The 20253-nt window shown below is 42.7% G+C and overlaps 1 protein-coding gene across 1 annotated transcript in view; it reads left to right on the top strand.

Annotated features, from left to right (window-relative positions):
- Positions 1-20253, top strand: part of gpm6ab (glycoprotein M6Ab) — a 311060-nt gene that overhangs the window by 234764 nt on the left and 56043 nt on the right. The gene's annotated exons all lie outside the window — the stretch shown is intronic.

Genomic DNA, 20253 nt, shown 5'->3' on the forward strand with positions numbered 1-20253 from the left:
CCACCCTTGTCAGCGGGTTTGATGACAATGTTGGGGTTGGACCTGAGAGAACGGAGTGCAATAAGTTCAGAGAGAGAGAGATTAGAATGGTTGAGAGGAGCAGAGAAATTGAGACGACTTGGCGTGACTTTAGATCTTGAACTCCCTCCTCCATCCCCATCCCCTTTCCATTTCTTCCCCCTTCCTTTTGTTTTTTCCAATAATTTATATAGATTTTTCTTTTCCCACCTATTTCCATTATTTTTAAATCTATATCTTTTATGCCCTATTAGCCTTCCCCCCCCAGCCCCACTAGAGCTGTACCTTGAGTGTCCTGCCATCATTCTTAATTAGCACATTCGTTTAGATAATATCACCACCTTCAACACCTCTTTGTTCTTTTGTCTGTGACATCTTTTGATTATCTGCTCCTATCACTGCTTGCTTGTCCCTACAACGGCACCCACCCTCCCCCCCCGACACCTTAAACCAGCTTATATTTCAGCGCTCTCCTAATATTCCCTCAGTTCTGTTGAGGGGTCATGAGAACTCGAAACGTCAACTCTTTTCTTCTCCGCTGATGCTGCCAGACCTGCTGAGTTTTTCCAGGTAATTCTGTTTTTGTTTTCCTTTGCTCCTGTACCTCATTTATAATTGTACCCTTTATTTTATCTTGCCTTTCCACTGTTTTTAAAATGTATCATTTCACACTCTGCTTTAAATTTCATCTGCTATGTGTCCAGTCATTTCACCAGCCTGTTTATGTCCTCTTTCAGTCTGTCACTATCCTCCGCACAATTCTCTATACTACCAAGTAGGAAGATTGGAGCACCAACACCACCTACAGTGGGGAAGGTGTCAAATCTGTGATGTTTCTGATTGAATGAACTAAAATAGGCAGAATCTCTTCTGCAGCCCTGGCATGATCAATGATAAGGGGCTTGGATAAGTAATGGGGAGCCAGCAGTACGAACATGGAATTTCCTCTTTCATTAATCTGTGCTACTATTGGTGTAGTCTAATAGGAAACTGCCATTAAAATGCAGCTTGAGCAGAAATCGGCCATGTCATTCCTCATTCAGTTTGTATCAGTACAGCTCTGTCTTCTGTGAACAGGGACTCAAACTGTCCTGCTTCATAACAAATTGAACAAAGCAATCTGAAAAAACACAACCTCAGGAGATCACTAGCTTCAGCCTGGCAGCCTCTAAAGATTGCTGCCTCAAGGCATAAAATGTAAATAGGCATTGTTCACAATGTTGTAAGGATGTGGTGAAAATCCATAATAACAACCGATTGTTGACAGATTGTCCACTGGCACTGCCAGTAGTAGCAATATCGTCACCAGCAAAGGGAAAATCATTGCCATCCTTCAGCACTGGCACAAGCATGATGAGTCAAATAGCATCCTTCTGTGCATTATCATTCTATTATTCACACCCTCATTCACTTTAAACACCCGTATCATTCCACTCACACTTGTGACCAGATGCAGAATCGATCAGACATTCTCTATATGCGCTATATTTAAACAACAGCTTATTTGAAACCACTAGTAATTCAATACATGCTATAGGTTTTGGTTAATAACATGAAACTGTGTCAGGGCTCCTTCAACGAAAGCATGCTGCTGTTTATAAATACAAATATAAGGGTTGCCAATGAGACAATGAAAGCAATAAATGTTGCAGAGGATGAAACAATGAAAACCTATCTTGGTGATATGACAATGCAGATACTTGGTGTTATGGAATAGTGTTTTGCTTGTTTGATGCCTGATGCATTCGGAATTCCTACCCCTGGCAGGATAACAGTGTTGTACATTCTGAGAACTTCAACGATGGCCCCAAAAGTGAAACATTCTTCTGTAACAATGAGGAGGGGTTGAATGGCTCCCCACTTTTCCCTCCCATCGTGTGACTGCAACAGGTTTTTTTGTTTAGAAAAGGGTATATATGTGTCACTTTAGTGAGCACTTAGCTGTTTACTGTGGTCATAAAATAACCAATCAGACAGGTTTTCTTGAGTTTAACAGAGAAAGAGGTTGGCTTTATTATACTTAAAACCAGACTAAGTAACATAATAAAATATGCTCTTTCTCATACGTACACGCGCGCACACACACACACAAACTCACTCATCGGCCACATATGCACTCAAATACATTATAGCGTAGAGAAGGACTGACTAAATTAGAGTCCATGAAAATAAAAGGATATGCAATCTGTAGTTTGGTGACTTGGCTAGCTTCAGGCTGAATTCGGTAGCCTTACGACTTCCCTTTGGTGGTCCTGATACTTCCTTTTTAATGATGTAGACACTGATTTCTCTGTTCTCCTGGAGACAATAGTGCTGGGCTGAATTCTTTTAAGAAGTCTCTGTCTGCAGCAGGGGCATCCCTGCGTAGTCAGCAAACAGGTCTTGAAGCTTGCAAAATGGGTTAGAGAGACAAGGAGGCAGGAGGAACCCCACTCAGGTCTACCCTTGTCAGCATCTCAGCTGCTTATCTTCTGACTGCAGAGGAAACAGACAAAAGGTGGGCTTGTCATATGACCCAATGATTCAAACATGGTCATGACTGGTGGATCTTCCCTTGTAAGTTAATACATTCATGTCTAGGAATCCTCTGTTGAATATCCTAGGTGATTGGCTTGATGCCTTCCTAATGGGAACAGTATATGTGTCTCACATATTTTCCTGAGGCCATTGTCCTTGATGGTTATTTGCAGATGCCGTGCCTCCACCTCAGTGGATTGCAATGTAGAGAGTACAGCAATGCAAATTAAGATAGCCACCATTGTTGTGAGCTCCATAAGATCGTAAGACCATAAGACGTAGGAATAGAAGTAGGCCATTCAGCCCATCGAGTCTGCTCCACTATTCAATGAGATCATAGCTGATCTGATGATTCTCAGCTCCACTTTCCTGCCTTTTCCCCATAAACCTCGATTCCCTTACTGATTAAAAATCTTTCTATCTCAGCCTTGAATATACTTAACAACCCAGCCTTTACAGCCCTCTGCGATAAAGAATTCCATAGATTCACTACCCTCTGAGAGAAGAAATTCCTCCTCAACTCTATTTTAAATGGGTGACCCCTTACTCTGAGATTATGCCCTATGGTCCTAGATTCTCCCGTAAAAGGAAACAATCTCTCAGCATCTACCCTGTCAAGCCCCTTAAGAATCTTATATGTTTCAATAAGGTCACCTCTCATTCTTCTAAACTCCAATGAATACAGGCCCAACCAACTCAGCCTCTCCTCATAAGAAAATATCTCCATCCCCAGGATCAACTTAATGAACCTTCACTGGACTGCCTCCAATTCCAGTATATCTTTTCTTAAATAAGAGAACCAACATTATTCACAGTATTCTAGGTGTGGTCTAACAAGTGTCTTGTATAGTTTTAGCAAGACTTCCCTATTTTTATACTCCATTCCCTTTGAAATAAAGGCCAACATTCCATTTGCCTTCCCTATTACCTGCTGAACTTGTATGCTAGCTTTTTGGGATTCATGCACGAGGACCCCCAGATCCCTCTGTGCCGCAGCTTTCTTCAGTCTTTCTCCATTTAAATAATATTCAGCTCCCCTATTCTTCCTGCAAAGGGCATAACCTCACACTTTCCCACATTATATTCCATCTGTCACATTTTTGCCATCTGAATTAACCTATCTATATCACTCTATAGACTCTGTCATCCTCACCACTTGCCTTCCCACCTATTTTTGTGTAATCCGCAAACTTGATGATAGAACATTCACTTCCCTCATCCAAGTCATTAATATGTATTTTAAATAATTGTGTCCCCAGCACTGATCCCTGTGGCACTCCACAAGTTACAGGTTGCCATCCTGAAAATGCCCCCCTTATCCCAACTTTCTGCCTTCTATTAGTTAGCCAATCCTGTATCCATGCTAATATACTGCCCCCAAAACCATGGGCTCTTTTCTTTTTAAGTAGCCTTATGTGCAGTACCTTATCGAAGGCCTTTTAAAAATCGAAATATATTACATCTACTGGTTCCCCTTTATCTATCTTGCTCAAGGAATTCTAAGAAATTTGTCAGGCAAGATTTCTTCTTCATGAAGCCATGCTGACTCTGTTTGATTAGATTATGCATTTCTAAATAATGATAATTACAAAAAAAATGAGGGCAGAGTTTGCTGGAGTGGATTGGGAAAGGAGTTCAGCACAAAAGATAGTTGTTGAACAATGGCAAATGTTTAAGAAAATAGTTCATGTCTCACAACAAAGATATATCCCAGTGAGGAGGAAAAATACTAGGAAGAGGGTAAACCAACCATGCTTAACCAAGGAAGTTAAGGTCAGTATCAAATTGAAAGAATAAACATACAATGTGGCAAATATTAGTGTAAGCCAAAGGATTGGGAAAGTTTTAAAAATCAACAGAAGATGACCAAAAAAAGCGAGAAAATAAATTTTGAGGGTAACCTAGCAAATAATATAAAAAGGCACAGTAAGATCTTCTTTAAATAAATAAAAAGGAAGAGAGAGGCCAAAGTGAACACAGGTCCCTTAGAGAATGAGGCCTGGGAAATAATAATGGGGAACCAATAAATGGCAGAGGGGTTGAATAAATACTTTGCATCAACAGAAGATGACCAAAAAAAAGCGAGAAAATAAATTTTGAGGGTAAACTAGTAAATTATATAAAAACGGACAGTAAGATCTTCTTAAAGCCTTTATAATAGACTCTAACATTTTCCCAATGACGGATGTCAAACTAACTGGGCTATCATTACCTGTTTTTTGTCTCCCTCCCTTTTTGAATAACATTGGCAGTTTTCCAATCCTCTGGGACTTTTCCAGAATCTAAGGATTCTTGGAAGATTATCACCAGTGTATCCATTATCTCTGTAGCTACTTCTTTTAATACCCTAGGATGCAACCCATCAGGTCAAGGGGATTTATCAGCCTTTAGTCCCATCAGTTTCCACAATTGTTTTTCTCTAGTGATAGTTATTGTATTTATTTTGCCTTTTATTCCTTGATTATTTAATATGTGTGGAATGCTATTAGTGTCTTCAACTATGAAGACTGATGCGAAGTATTTATTCAACCCCTTTGCCAGTTACTGGTTCCCCATTATTATTTCCCAGGCCTCATTCTCTAAGGGACCTGTGTTCTCTTTGGCCTCTCTCTTCCTTTTTATTTATTTAAAGAAGATCTTACTGTCCGTTTTTATATTCTTTGCTAATTTACCCTCAAAATTTATTTTCTCGCCTTTTTTTTGGTCATCTTCTGTTGATTTTTAAAACTTTCCCAATCCTTTAGCTTACACTAATATTTGCCACATTGTATGTTTATTCTTTCAACTTGATACTAACCTTAACTTCCTTGGTTAAGCATGGTTGGTTTACCCTCTTCCTAGTATTCTTCCTCCTCACTGGGAAAAATCTTTGTTGTGAGACATGAACTATTTTCAATGGTGAATTGAATAACTAGGGCCTAAATAGCTGGGGGCAGTGGTTCTGGAAAGTTGTTACATAGACTTACAACCATCTTTTGTGCTAAACTCCTTTCCCAGTCCACTCCAGCCAACTCTGTCCTCATTTTTTTGTAATTATCATTATTTAAGTTTAGCACAGTTGTTTCTGACTAAAGTTTCTCACTTTCAAGCTGAATGCTAAATTCTACCATGTTGTAGTCACTGTTTCCTAGGGGTCCTTTACTCTGAAATCATTCATTATACCTGCCTCATTACACATTACTAGATCCAAAATAGCCCAATCCCTGTTTGGATCCACAACATATTGGTCTGGGAAACTGTCCCAAATATACTCTATGAGTTCTTTCTCGCATCTACCTCTGCCAATTTGATTTTCCCAATCTACATGAAGATTAAAGTCATCCATGATTAATGTACTGCCTTTTTCACATGCCCTCATTACCTCCTGATTTATTCTCTGTCCTACAGTATAGCTACTGTTCGGGAGCCTGTAGGGAGAGACTAATCCAACCAATGTCTTCTTCCCCTTGTTATTTCTTACCTCCACCCTTATGGATTCTACATCTTCTGATCCAAGATCCTTTCTTGCTATCATACTTATTCCACCCCATACTAACAAAGCTACTCCACCATCATTCCCTTCCTGCCTGTGCTTTAAAAAGGTCACATAACCCCGAATATTTAATTCCCAGCTTTGATCTCCTCGTAACCAGAAATCTGTAATGACTATAAGATCATACCCATAAATACCTATTTGTGCCATTAATTCATTAATTTTGTTCTGAATACAGCATGCATTTAAGTAAAGAGCCATTAATTTTGCCTTTTTATCATTTTTTCCACCTTTTGACCCTATTTGCTGTTGTCTTTTTTTATGTTTGTACACCCTGTCCCGCCCTGTCACACTCTGGGTATCATTACATAAAAGCTGCCCTGCAGGTCTGCCATATCCTTTTGCTTTTTAAGTCTATGTAACACCTTTCCAGAACCACTGCCCCCAGCTATTTAGTTTAAAGCCCTCTCTACAGCCCTAGTTATTCAATTCACCAGGACACTGGTCCGAGAATTGTTCAAGCAAAGCCCATCCCACCAGAACAACTCCCTTCTACCCCAGTACTGGTGCCAGTATCCCAGGAATTGAAACCAATTCCTCCCACACCAGTCTTTGATCCACGCATTTAACTCTTTGACTTTATTTAGTCCATATTAGTTTGTCCATGGCTCAGGTAGTAATCCCAAGATTATTACCTTGGAGCTGCTAACTGTTCAAATTCTTTCAGCAGAACCTCCTTTCTAGTCCTATCAATGTCGTTGGTACTAACGCAGACGACAACAACTGGATCCCTCCCCTCCCACTCCAAGTTCCTCTCCAGCCCTGAGATGTCCTTAACCCTGGCACCAGGCAGGCAACACAGCCTTTGGGACTGATGCTCATGGCTGTAGAAAACAGTACATATCCTCCTAATTATACTGTCCCCTACCACTACTATGTTCCTATTTCCTCCCCCCACTTGGAGGACTCCCTGTACCACAGTGCTGTGGTCAGTTCGTTCATCCTCCCTGCAGTCCCAATTCTCACCCGCACAGCTTGCAAGAACCTCCTAGTTATTGGACAGTCACAGGGGCTGAGGCTCCTCGAGCGCTACCCCCCGGGCCCCCATACCTGCCTCACCTGCAGTCACACCCTCCTGTCCCTGATCACAAACTAAATTTGAATGACCTAATCTGAGGGTTGTGACTGCCCTCCTGCAGCAAAGTGTCCAGGTGACTTGCCCCCACCCTGAGGTAGCGCAATGTCTGGGGCTCGGACACCAGCTCCTTAACTTGAATCCGTAGTTCCTCGAGCTGCAAACACTTACTACAGATGCGTTTTAGTCCTTCCTTAAATAACGTGGCCAATACAGTACACAGTACTCCAATTGTCCCTCACCAATGCCCCGTACAATTGAAGCATAACCTTCCTACTTTTGTATTCAATTCCCCTTGCAATAACTGATAACATTCATTCCCTAATTACTTGCTGTATTTGCATACTAGCCTTTTGTTTATGATTCATTCAGCAGGACACCCAGATCCCTCTGCACCTCAGAGCTCTGAAATCTCTAGATTGTAGGTTGAGCATTCTCCACTTTTTGGTGCCTTTACCTTGGCTTTTGATGTAGCTTCTCAGCCACCTTTTTTTGGTCCAGTCTCTTTAGGCTCTTGCATTTCCAGCATTATCATTTCTACTAATTGGCAACTTATGTGGTTAAAAAGCAAAAGAACCAGTAGGGAAATTAGGGTTTTTTTTTTCACTCAGCAAGTTGTTATATAATCTGGAGCGCACTGCCTGTGGTGGAAGCAGTTTCATTCGTAACTTCCAAAAGGAAATTAGATAAATACTTGAATAGGATTAAATTTGCAGGGCAGTGGTGAAAAAATAAAGGAAGTGGGACTAATTGGAAAATCCTTGCAATGAGCCAACATAGAAATGATGAGCTAAATGGCCTCCTTTTGTGCTGTAAGATTCTAAGCAGGCAATTCTAAGCAGCTACAAGAAGATTATAGAATCATACAGCACAGAATAAATCCATTTGACCCATCATATCTTTGCCAGCTCATTGACAGAGCTGTCAGTTAGTCCCTCCCTCTTGTTTGTGCTCCATACTTTTCCTTTTGAAATAAGTCTCCAATTCCCTTTAGAGCTATTACCATTGAATCTGGTTCCACCACTCTTTAAGCCACTCTATTCCAGATCATAACAATGTACTAATTTAAAGAAAAAAACACCTTGTGTACCCTCTGATCCCCTTGCCAACTGCCCTTAATCTGTGTTCTTTTGTTACTGAACCTCATGCCAGTGGAAACAGTTTCTCCAATATTTACTCATTCAAAACCATTCATAATTTTGAACACTTCTACTAAATCTCCCCTTCTCCTTCTCTGACTTAAGAAGAATAATCCCATTTTCGCTGGTTTCTCCCCATTTACCACACTCAGTAGATTGTGGAGAAGGTTCAGAGGAGATTTGATAAAGGTGTTCAAAATCATGAAGGGTCTGAACAGAGTAGATAGGGGAAAACAATCCAATTTGTGGAAGCTTCGAGAACAAGCAGACACGGATTTAATGTAATTGGCAAAAGCAGCAATAATACCATGAGGAAAGCTTTTTCACCCAGCAAATAGTTAGGATCAGGACTTGTTGCTGGACTAGTAATCCAGACACCCTGGGTAATGCTCTGGGGACTGGGGTTTAAATCCCGCCACGGCAGATGATGGAATTTGAATCCAATAAAAATCTGGAATTAAAAGTGCAATGATAATCATGAACATGAAACCATTGCCGATTGTTGTAAAAACCCATCTGGTTCACTAATTCCCCTTTAGGGAAGGAAATCTGCCATCTTTACCTGGTTTGGCCTACATGTGACACCAGACCCATAGCAATCAAGAGGTTGACCCTTAAATGCACTCTGAAATGGCCTAACAAGCCACTCAGTTGTAACAAACCACTTCAAAGACACAAAAAAGGAATGAAACCAGACTGACCACCCAACATTGACCTAGGCACCAACAACAGCAATCATAGCCCTGTCGACCCTGCAAAGTCCTCCTTACTAACATCTGGGGGCAAGTGCCAAAATTGGGAGAGATATCTCACAGACTAGTAAAGCCACAGCCTGACATAGTCATCCTCATGGAATTACACCTCACAGATAATGAACCAGACTCCACCATCACCATCCCTGGGCATGTCCTGTCCCACCAGCAGGACAGACCCAGCAGAGGTGGTGGCACAGTGGTATACAGTCAGGGGGGAGTTGGCCTGGGAGTCCTCAACATTGACTCTGGACCCCATTAATTCTCATGGCATCAGGTCAAACCTGGGCAAGGAAACCTCCTGCTGATTATCACATACCACCCTCTCTCAGCTGACGAATCAGTGCTTCTCCATGTTGAACACCACTTGGAGGAAGCACTGAGGGTAGCAAGGGTGCAGAATGTACTCTGGGTGGAGGACTTCAATGACCATCAGCAAGAATGGCTTGGTAGCACCACTATTGACCGAGCTGGCCGAGTCCTAAAAGACACAGCTGCTAGACTGGGTCTGCTGCAGGTGGTGAGGGAACCGACAAGAGGGAAAACCATAATTGACCTCATCCTCACCAACCTGCCTGCCACAAATGCATCTGTCCATGATGGTATTGGTACAAGTGACCACCGCACATTCATTTTGGAGATGAAGTCCCGCCTTCACATTGAGGATACCCTCCATCATGTTGTGTGGCACTACCACCCTGCTAAATGGGGTAGATTTCAAACAGATCTAGCAACTCAAGACTCGACATCCATCAGCAGCAGCAGAATTGTACTCAAACACAATCTGTAACCTCATGGCCCGGCATATCCCCCACTCTACCATTACCATCAAGCTAGGGGATCAACCCTGATTCAATGAAGAGTGCAGGAGGGAATGCCAAGAAGAGCACCAGGCATACCTAAAAATGAGGAGTCAACCTGGTGAAGCTATAAAACAGGGCTACTTGCATGCCAAACAGCATAAGCAGCAAGCGATAGACAGAGCTAAGCGATCCCATAACCAATGGATGAGATCTAAGCTCTGCAGTCCTGCCACATCCAGCTGTGAATGGTGGTGGATAAGTAAACAACACCTTGGAGGAGGTGGCTCCACAAATATCCCCATCCTCAATGATAGAGGAGCCCAGCAAAGCAGTGCAAAAGATAAGGCTGAAGCATTCGCAACAATCTTCAGCCAGAAGTGCCAAGTGGATGATTCCATTTCAACCTCCTCCGGAGGTCCCCAGCATCACAGATGCCAGTCTTCAGCCAATTCGATTCACTCCACGTGATGTCAAGAAATGGCTGAAGGCACTGGATACTGCAAAGGCTATGGACCCTGACAACATTCTGGCAATAGCACTGAAGACTTGTTCTCCAGATCTTGCTGTGCCCCTAGCCAACCTGTTCCAGTCCAGCCACAACACTGGCATCTACCCGGCTATGTGGAAAATTGCCCAGGTATGTCCTGTACACAAAAAGCAGGACAAATCCAACCCGGTCAATTACCACCCCATGAGTCTATTCTCAATCATCAGTAAAGTAAAGGAAGGTGCCATCAACAGTGCTATCAAGTAGCACTTGCTTAGCAATAACTTGCTCACTGATGCCCAGTTTGGGTTCCGCCAGGGCCACTGAGTTCCTGACCTCGGTACAGCCTTGGTTCAAACATGGACAAAGGAGCTGAACTCCTGGGGTGAGGTGAGAGTAACTGTCCTTGACGTCAAGGCAGCATTTTACTGAATGTGACATCAAGGAGCCCAGCAAAACAAGAGTCAATGGGATTCAGGGGGAAAACTCTCCGCTGGTTGGAGTCATACGTAGCAGAAAGGAAGATGGTTGTGGTTGTTGGAGGTGAGTCATCTCAGCTCCAGGACATCGCTGCAGGAGTTCCTCATGGTAGTGTCCTCAGCCCAACCATCTTCGGCTGCTTCATCAACGACCTTACTTCCATCATAAGGTCAGAAGTGGGGATGTTTGCTGATGATTGTGCAATGTTCAGCACCATTCGCGGTTCCTCAGATACTGAAGCAGTCCATGTCTAAATGCAGCAAGACTTGGACAATATCCAGCCTTGGGCTAACAAGTGGCAAGTAACATTTGCGCCACACAAGTGTCAGGCAATGGCCATCTCCAACAAGAGAGAATCCAACCATCGCCCCTTGATGTTCAATAGCATTGAATCCCCCAGTGTCAACATCCTGGGGGTTTCCATTGAGCAGGGACTGAACTAGACTAGCCATATAAATACTGTGTCTACAAGAGCAGGTCAAAAGCTAGGAATCGTGCAACGCGTAACTCACCTCCTGACTCCCCAAAGCCTGCTCACTGTCAACAAGGTACATGTCAGGAGTGTGATGGAATACTCCCCACTTGCCTGGATGAGTGCAGCTCCCACAACACTCAAGAAGCTTGACAACATCCAGGACAAAGCAGTCCACTTGACTGGCACCACATCCACAAACATTCACTCCCTCCACCACCAATGCACAGTAGCAGCAGTGCATACCATCTACAAGTTGCACTTCAGGAATTCACCAAGGCTCCTTAGACAGCACCTTCCAAACCCATGACCACTACCACCTAGAAGGACAAGGGCAGCAAATAGATGGGAAAACCACCACCTGGAAGTTCCCCTCCAAGCCACTCACCACCCTGACTTGGAAATATATCACCATTCCTTCACTATCGCTGGGTCAAAACCCTGGAACTCCCTTCCTAATAGCACTGCGAGTGTAGCTACACCACATGGAATACAGTGGTTCAAGAAGGCAGCTCATCATCACCTTCTCAAGGGCAACTAGGGATAGGTAATAAATACTGGCCCAGCCAGCGAAGCCCACATCCCATGAATGAAAAAAAGAATGCATTCCCTGAGAGTGTGGTGGAGGCAGGTTCAATTGATGCCTTCACTAGGGAATTGGATTATTATCTGAAAAAGAAAAATGTGCAGGGCTATGGGGAGTAGGTGGGGTGTGGCACTTGGTAAATTGGGCTTCTGGAGAACGGGTCCAGACATGATGGGCCAAATGGCCTCCTTCTGTGCTGTAACATTTCTGTGATTGTGAACTCTGAGGATCAAAGCTGCACATTGGTTCAGTCCATATTAGCATTCGGACTGGGGGCCTCTCTCTTAGACATTAACACAGAAATTTCACTTGCTGTCAGCCAAACACAAAGTCTGCAAAGCACTAACTCTGCTGCCCGTTGCAGGCTTAGTTCCAAGGAGACTTCTGCGTTGGACCTCACTGCAATGCTGCCGGTGGGACATGGGATCCGGTGTTGCAGCTTGTTAATCTGGGAGGGCAGGAACTCATCTGGCTGTTACCAACAATGATGAACCATGATGGCCAGGAAAAGACCTTCTCACTCATCCACCCTGCCCCCTACATAACACATGCTCTCCAGCCAACTCTAAAAACATGAAGATAAAACCCCAGGCCAATTTCTTTTAGAAGTGACTGACGGTTGTTATTGATATTCTAATTGTATTATCAAGGTTACCCATACACCAGTGAAGGATATTGATTGATTAACTACCTTGAGCACATATAAAGAAAGACTTACCCAACTGTCTGCGTGTCTACTCAGCACCTGACCAATGGCATGGTTAATACTAGGAACTTGTCACTTAGGAATGATAGTATCAACTCAGTGATGGTCTCTTCTAGTACTAGATTACAATATAACTCTTCCTATTTAAGGTCTTTTCCATTAGTAGGTATTAAAACCTCAGAAAGACAATTGTTTTTTATTCTTTCATCGGCACATTAGGGTCCTTCTGTGACCGGTGGGCATTATTGTGGTGCGTTATTGAACCCGAAAATAACATTTTGGTTTAACCCTTGTAAGTTTCCTTTGTCCTTTGTTGCAGTTCCCCTTTAAGGGGCTGCCACTTTCTTTTGTTCATTTGACCTTTTGTTAACTTGATTCTCAAGAGACTATAAATAAAGACTTACCCAACTGTTTGCCCATCTACTGTGGTTATGTTCATAGCTGGGTGGCCCTGGAGAGGGTGCACGAGGTATCCACCGATACACTCGAGCTCTTCCATGACGAACGGGCATCATGGGGGCCGGGGTGCCTCATTACCCCTGGTAATGATATTTTGGTTTAATTAATTAAGTTTCCTTTGACGTTTTGTTTTGGTTACAGTGCCCCATTAGAGGCTGTTTACTCCCTCTCATTTATTGATTTCTGTTTCACTCAAATAAAAGTATAAATAAGTGATTCCCCACCAGGGGCTGTCATCTGTGTTTATTAGTTTAATTTAATTATTTTTGGTTTCTTCAAAAGGGAATATAAAGGAAGGCTTACCGACTGTCTGCCACTCTACCACGGCCGGGTGTTTAATTTACTGAGGTTTCTGTTTTACTTAAAAATGTATAAAGAAAGACTTCTGGGACACTGGGCATTGGTAAGGGAGGAGGCAGACATGTGCAACGTTGCATTCTGTAAATAAATCTAGCAATAAATCAAAAGATTGGTGTCTGGTTTCCTACTTCATCATCTGGCTTCAGAATGAATTAGAAACAGGTTTGGTTGTCATGAGGAGGTAACTCTGGGGGACCCTTGAGCATGCTGGTGGTGATGCAAATACTGTTTGTGCAGGCCCAGGATGCTGCTCCTATTTACCCTGTGCTTATACAAAAATACTTACAATTTCATGAACCTCTTTTTTTGAGTGACCTCCAATAACCCTTTTAAGGGTCCCTCACTGAAATTGCTCAATGATTAGGTTGTTCAATGCCTGGTACAACTAGGCAGGATGTGCACAGTGCAATACTCAGCCCATTTGTGCCTGAATTTTGCAGTCAGGTCTGACAACCAGGGCCAGAATCTTCGGGTTGGCGTGCGGGGACGGGTCCCGCTCACAGATGCGTAAAGTGACACGCAGTGATGTTGGGCTTGCGTCCCGACATCACCGCGCGTCATTTTGATCTTCAGTTTGGCAGGCGCGCACTGGAGTCGGCAGCACGCCCGCTGAACTGTCAAAGGCCTATTAAGGTCATTTAAAAACTAATTAAAGTAATTAACAGAGCCGCCCGTCCAACCTTAAGGTTGGTGGGCAGGCGAAGAGCCCAGGCGGCCTTCGCATTTATCACGAAGCCTCATCCACAGGCGAGACGAGGTTTCATGAAGGTTTAATAATTCAAATAAATTTTTAAATTAAAGTTCATTGACATGTCCCAGCTCATGTGAACACTGTCTCATGAGGGGACATGTCTTAAAAATTTTTGATAATCAACCTCACCCCCCTGAGGCAGTTCTGTGCCTCAGGGAGATTTCTGCGCTCTTTTGACTCAGCCTAATCCTGCCGCCCTCACAGCGCTTCCGGATGCATGTCACGCTAGGTGGGCTTTAACTGGCCCGCCCATCTAAAATGACGGCGTGCAGCCGATCGCGGGTGGTGATCGGCTGTGCGCCCACCTGCGCCCACTCCCGCTCAGCCCCCTCCCCCGACGGGGAGAAAATTCTACCCCAGCAATTTATATATTTAAAGAGATAAACATCAATTTCAGGTGAGTACCTTGAATCTCTTCCTGAAATCAAAGAATAGATCAAGTCAAAAGTACCATTCTTATCCTTCAATATGATGAGTTATAAAATGTTTGCACATCTCCCTGACTCCACTGGGCATCTGCAAGAGTAAACTGCAGGCAGCTGTTGACATGCACACCAGTTCACTTAGTAACATATGCACAATAGTTGTAGGGTGAGAAAAACTAAAGAAAAATTACTTCATCCAATGTCTTGGGAAGTTGCAAAATAGCTTAGCTGAAGAACTTGTTGGTAGTGTCTTTTTATGATGTTTTGTTTTGTATGTTCAGAATATGTGCATCCTCTGCCCAGCATCGGTGCGCTAATCACTCAAAACTGGCTCCACTGGGTGGGAGATGTCATTCGTATACCTGATACCAGACTCCCAAAGCAACCATTCTTTTTGGAACTTGACACCGTAGAAGGCTCCCAAGATGATAGCAGAAACACTTTAGGGACATCCTCAAAGCATTCCTGAAGAGGTCAAACATCCCCACCGACTCATGTGAGTCTCTAGCTTGTGACTGACCAATGGAGAAGATTCATTCGGGAAGGCAATGAACACATTGAGGGACTTGGTCAGGAACATGCAGAGGTGAAGTCGAGGCATTGGAGAGAGGGCACAAACCTCCAAGCACCCCATCTGCTCAACCCTTCAAGGACCACCTGCCCTGGCAGAGTTTGTAGATCGCACATTAGGCTTATCAGCCATCTCAGAACCCAGTGAACTGGAGTGGTAGCAAGTCATCCACGATCCTGAAGGACTGCCTAAGTAGAAGGCAAATAGACTCCTTCTGGGGATTGTCCACGATATCTGGACCATATGAAATGGTGTCAACAAAAAATTAGTTCTCCCTATTTTTCATTATTCATGAACTTAAGCTACTTACCGCAGATTATATTCCTTGTCCTCTATACCTTTCAGCTATGGGCCAATGAAAATTGGATTTCTGTGACTGGTCTTTATTCATTAAGCTGTATCTGTGTAGCATTATGTCAAAATTAAGAAAGCATGTCTGACCCTCAAGGGTTTTGACTTCTATAATGTTATTTTGCACAACACAATTTTCCATTTCTCCTTTTTTGATGAAGTAATCTTAAAAAGAAAGATGACTTTCTCTTTCCCATGCTGTGATGTTGTGTACAGCATTCTAAGTGGAATTGTGACCTGCTTTCAATTCGTTGCCTAACATCACCATATACTTGCCATTAGGAAATCAGCAGGAGCAGACCCTGTTGACACTTTAGGTTATCTGCTCCTCACACAGTCACTCAGCACTTATCCAATGGCATGGCTAATACTGGGAACTTGTCACGCAGGAATGATGGTATCAACTCAATGATGGCCTTATTCCAGCACTAGACTACAATATAGCTATTTAGGGTCTGTTCCATAAGCAGGTATTGAAACCTCAGAAAGACAATTGTTTTTCATTCTTTCACTGATTAGGCCAGCATTTTTATTGTCCATCCCTAACTGCCCTTGAGAAGGTGGTGGTGAGCTGCCTTCTTGCACCACTGCAGTCCATGTGGTGTAGATACAGCCACAGTGCAGTTAGGGAGAGTTCCAGGATTTTGACCCAGCGACAGTGAAGGAATGGTAATATGTTTCCAGGTCAGGATGGTGAGTGGCCTGGAGAGAAACTTGGTGTTCCTATTCAGCTGCTGCCCTTGTCCTTCAAGGTGATAGAGGTTGTGGGTGCTGTCGAAGGAGCCTTGGTGAATTCCTGCAGTGCATCTTATAAATGGTATACACTGCTGCAACTGTGCATGATGATGGAGGGAGTGAATGTTTAAGGCAATGGTTGGAGTGCCAATCAAGTGGATTGCTTTGTCCTGGACGTTGTCAAGCTTTTTCAGTGTTGTTGGAGCTGCACTCATCCAGGCAAGTGGAGAGTATTCCATCACACTCCTGACTTGTGCCTGGTAGATGGTGGACAGGTAGGAGTCAGGAGGTGAGTTACTCTCTGCAAAATTCCCAGCCTCTTACCTGCTCTTGTAGAGTTTGCTGATAACAGTGAGTTATTTGGGAGTGGTTACGCAGTGTTAATTATAACTATGTTAACTAAATACGGCTTTTTCCTGGTTAATGTAAATAAATAATTAATAAAGTAACACACATTCAGATGATGTAATTCAGGGTAGGTCTTCGGACCACTAACCATGTGACCGGCTTCCTGGCTTCATCAGTACCTAAGTGACGAACATCCACGCTTACCAAATTTTAACGGGCTGAAAATCAAGACCAAGCGACCCAGAGCTCCGTTTCCACCTGATTCGCGGCCCTCGGCAGCGATTTTTTTGCCGCCCTTGGCTGTGGTTTCCTGGAGTTAAGACACAACGTGGAGTTAGATGGCCCAATAAATAGTGCAGAGGGAAGCAGAAAGTTGGAAAGGAATAGGTTGTGAGTGCACAAAATTGTGACAGATGGAGTTCAGTATGGAGAAGTGTGAGGTCATCAACTTGGGATCTAAAAAAGATAGATCAGATTGTTTTCTAAATCGTGAGTAGCTGTGAACTATGGAAGAACAAAGAGAATGTGTTCGTGTTGTAATGCTGTGTACAGAAACCATGGAAAGCTCATGGTCAAGCACAAAAAATAATTTAAAATGCTAATGGAATGTTGGCCTTTATTTCAATGGCTTTGGAATACAAAGAGATGCAAGTTATATTAAGTTCAACAAAGCTCTGGCTAGTGCCCAATTAGAATACTGTAATCAGTTCTGGGCGTTGTACCTCACCCTTGGAGGGAGTGCAACATAAATTCACCAGAACAATACCAGGGCCAAAAAGATTTGATTATGCAATGAAAGCAAAATAGAGCAGATGCTGGAAATCTGAAATGAATACAGGAAATGCTGGAGATACTCAGCAAGTCAGGCAACATATGTGGAGAAATAAATTCAAGTAGATGACCTTTCATAAGAACTGGAGAATGTCAGAGCTAAGATGTAAGTGAGTGCATGAGACAGGGAAAGGGAGGGGGATAGATAAAACAAAAAGTAAAGTCTATGTATGATGGGGTGGAATGCAGGAGAGATTAATTAACCAAAGGGATGATGGCAAAAGGCAAATTGGGATCGTAACAGGACAAATAAAGAAATAAAAGATTGGCCTAGAGGAGGTTTAAGTGGCATTCATAGAATCATTACCAACAGCTGCTGTGTGGAAAGAAAGGAGTGGTGTTTATGACCAAAATTGTTGGAATCAATGTGGAGTTCAAAAGGCTGTAAAGTGCTATAAATTATGAAGATGGCTTACATTTAACTATATGACAAAGAACTTGGTGGGAATGAGAGTTGTGAGGAGGATGCAAAGAAGGGATAGTCAAGAAGACAACAGATGTAATATAATGTGGAAAAATGTGAAGTTATCCACTTAGGTAGAAAAAGCACAAATGCAGAATATTTTGTAAGTGGCAAGGGATTGAGGAGTGTTGATGTCCAAAGGGGACCTCAGTGTCTCTGTTCATAAGTCACTGAAAGCTAACATACAGGTACAATGAGCAATTAGGAAGGCAAATGTTATGTTGTCTCTTATTGCAAAATGATTTGAGTACAGGAGTAAAGACATTTTGCTGCAATTGTATAGAGCCTTGGTGAGGCCATACCTGGAGTATTGTGTATGGTTTTGGTCTCCTTACATAAGGAAGGATGTGCTTGAGTTGGCAGGGGTGCAATGAAAGTTCACCAGATTGACTCCTGGGACGGTGGGATTGCCCTATAAGGAGAGATTGAAGAGACTGAGCCTATATTCTCCATAAGTTAGAAGAATGAGAGGTGATCTCATTGAACATATAAAATTCTTACTGGGCTCGACAAGGTAGATTCAGGAAAGATGTTTCCTCTGGCTGAGGGGGAGTTCCTAGAACTAGGGGACAGTCTCAGAATAAGAGCTAGGCTATTTAGGACTGAGATGAGGAGGAATTTCTTCAGTCAGAGGGTGGTGAATCTTTGGAATTCTCTACCCTAGAGGCCCATGAAGGCTCAATCGTTGAGTACATTCAAGCGAGAGATTGATAGATTTCTAGGTATTGAAGATACCAAGGGATATGGGGATAGTGCTGGAAAATGGAATTGAACCATAAAACCATTGAAATGTTAAAGCACAGAAAGAGGCCACTCAGCCTATCATGTCTGCACTGGCCATAAAAAGAGAAAAAAGAAGCTAGCTGCTCATTTTTAACCCTGCTTTCCAGCACCTGGTCCATGGCCTTGCAGGTTACAGCACTTCAGGTGCATATCCAGGTACCTTTTAACTGAGTTGGGCATTCCAGCCTCAACCACCAAGTTAGACATTGAATTCCAGATGTTTAGCACCCTACAGGTGAAAAAGCTTTTCCTCGTGTCCCCTTTAATCCTTCTACCAATCACCTTAACTCTATACCCCTGGTAATTGACCAATCAGCTAGGGGAAACAAATCTTTCCTGTCAATCCTATCTAGGCCCCTCATAATTTTGTTTTCAATTTGGTCACTCCTCAGCCTCCTTTGTTCTAAGGAAAAGAATGCCAGCCTATCCAACCTTTTCTCATAGCTGCAATTTTCAAGCCCAGGCAACATTCTTGTAAGTCTCCTCTGTATTTGTCCAGTGCAATTATGTCCTTCCTGTAATGTGGTAACCAAAATTGTACATACAATTCCATCTGTTGCCTAACCAGCATTTTGTACAGTTCCATCATTACATCTCTGAATCCCTGGTTTTATATTCAATACCTCATCCAATAAAAGTAAGCATTCCAAATGCTTTCTTCACCACCTTACCCACCTCTGTCACCTTCAAAGACCTGTGGACATGCACTCCAAGGTCTCTCACTTCCTCAACCCCTCTCAATATTCTCCCATTTATTGAGTATTCCCTTGCTTTATCTACCCTCCCCAAATATGTTGCCTCACACTTTTCTGGATTGAATTCAGTTTGCCACTTTTCTGCCCACTCAACCAAACTATGGATTGAGGTAAAAAAATCAGCCATGATCTAGTTGAATGGTTGGGCATACTCGAGGTGCTGAATGGCCTACTTCTACTCCTATGTTACTATTTTCCTATCTAGACTTATCTTCCATTGAGTATAAAAGATTAAGTGATGAACTAATTTGGGTGTTTAAAATAATTTTAGAAAGGGTTGATTGCTATGAAGCTATTAATGTATGTAATATTATTAGAAAATATTTTTCTTTTAAATTAGAGGTTTAGTCTGTGGGTGTATCTTAATTGGATTAAAGCCAGCTAGTCTGATGTGTACTAGTTTTGATATGTAAGAGAGATAGAGTGCATTTGCATTTTTTTCAATAGAGCATTCAAGTATGGTGAATTCTGGCACCGAGCAAGCAGAGACCAAGCAATACGTTTATATTGCTAATAAAGTCAGTACTATGAAATGGGTTTTATTGTTCGAAAAGACTGGTGATACAATGAGAATTTACATTCAATGGGCTGTGCTAGGTATAACAGGACAACCGATTTGTGTGTATAGGGCAGAGGCAATGTGAGATGAAACACAGCTATGAGCGTCCAACTGTCTCCACAGGGACAAAAGTTAAAAGAATCTCATTTTGAATTTGTAAGGTGAAAATACTTTGCCTGGTGTCTGGTTAAGTCTATGGATTGCTGTTGTCTTAATGGAGATTTGATTGGGAATTTGTTAAAACTTATGACCATAGTAATTTGTAGCCATGTCTACATATTTAACTTATGTAAAT

The sequence above is a fragment of the Carcharodon carcharias genome, chromosome 4 (assembly GCF_017639515.1).
Source record: "Carcharodon carcharias isolate sCarCar2 chromosome 4, sCarCar2.pri, whole genome shotgun sequence".
NCBI lineage: Eukaryota > Metazoa > Chordata > Chondrichthyes > Lamniformes > Lamnidae > Carcharodon > Carcharodon carcharias.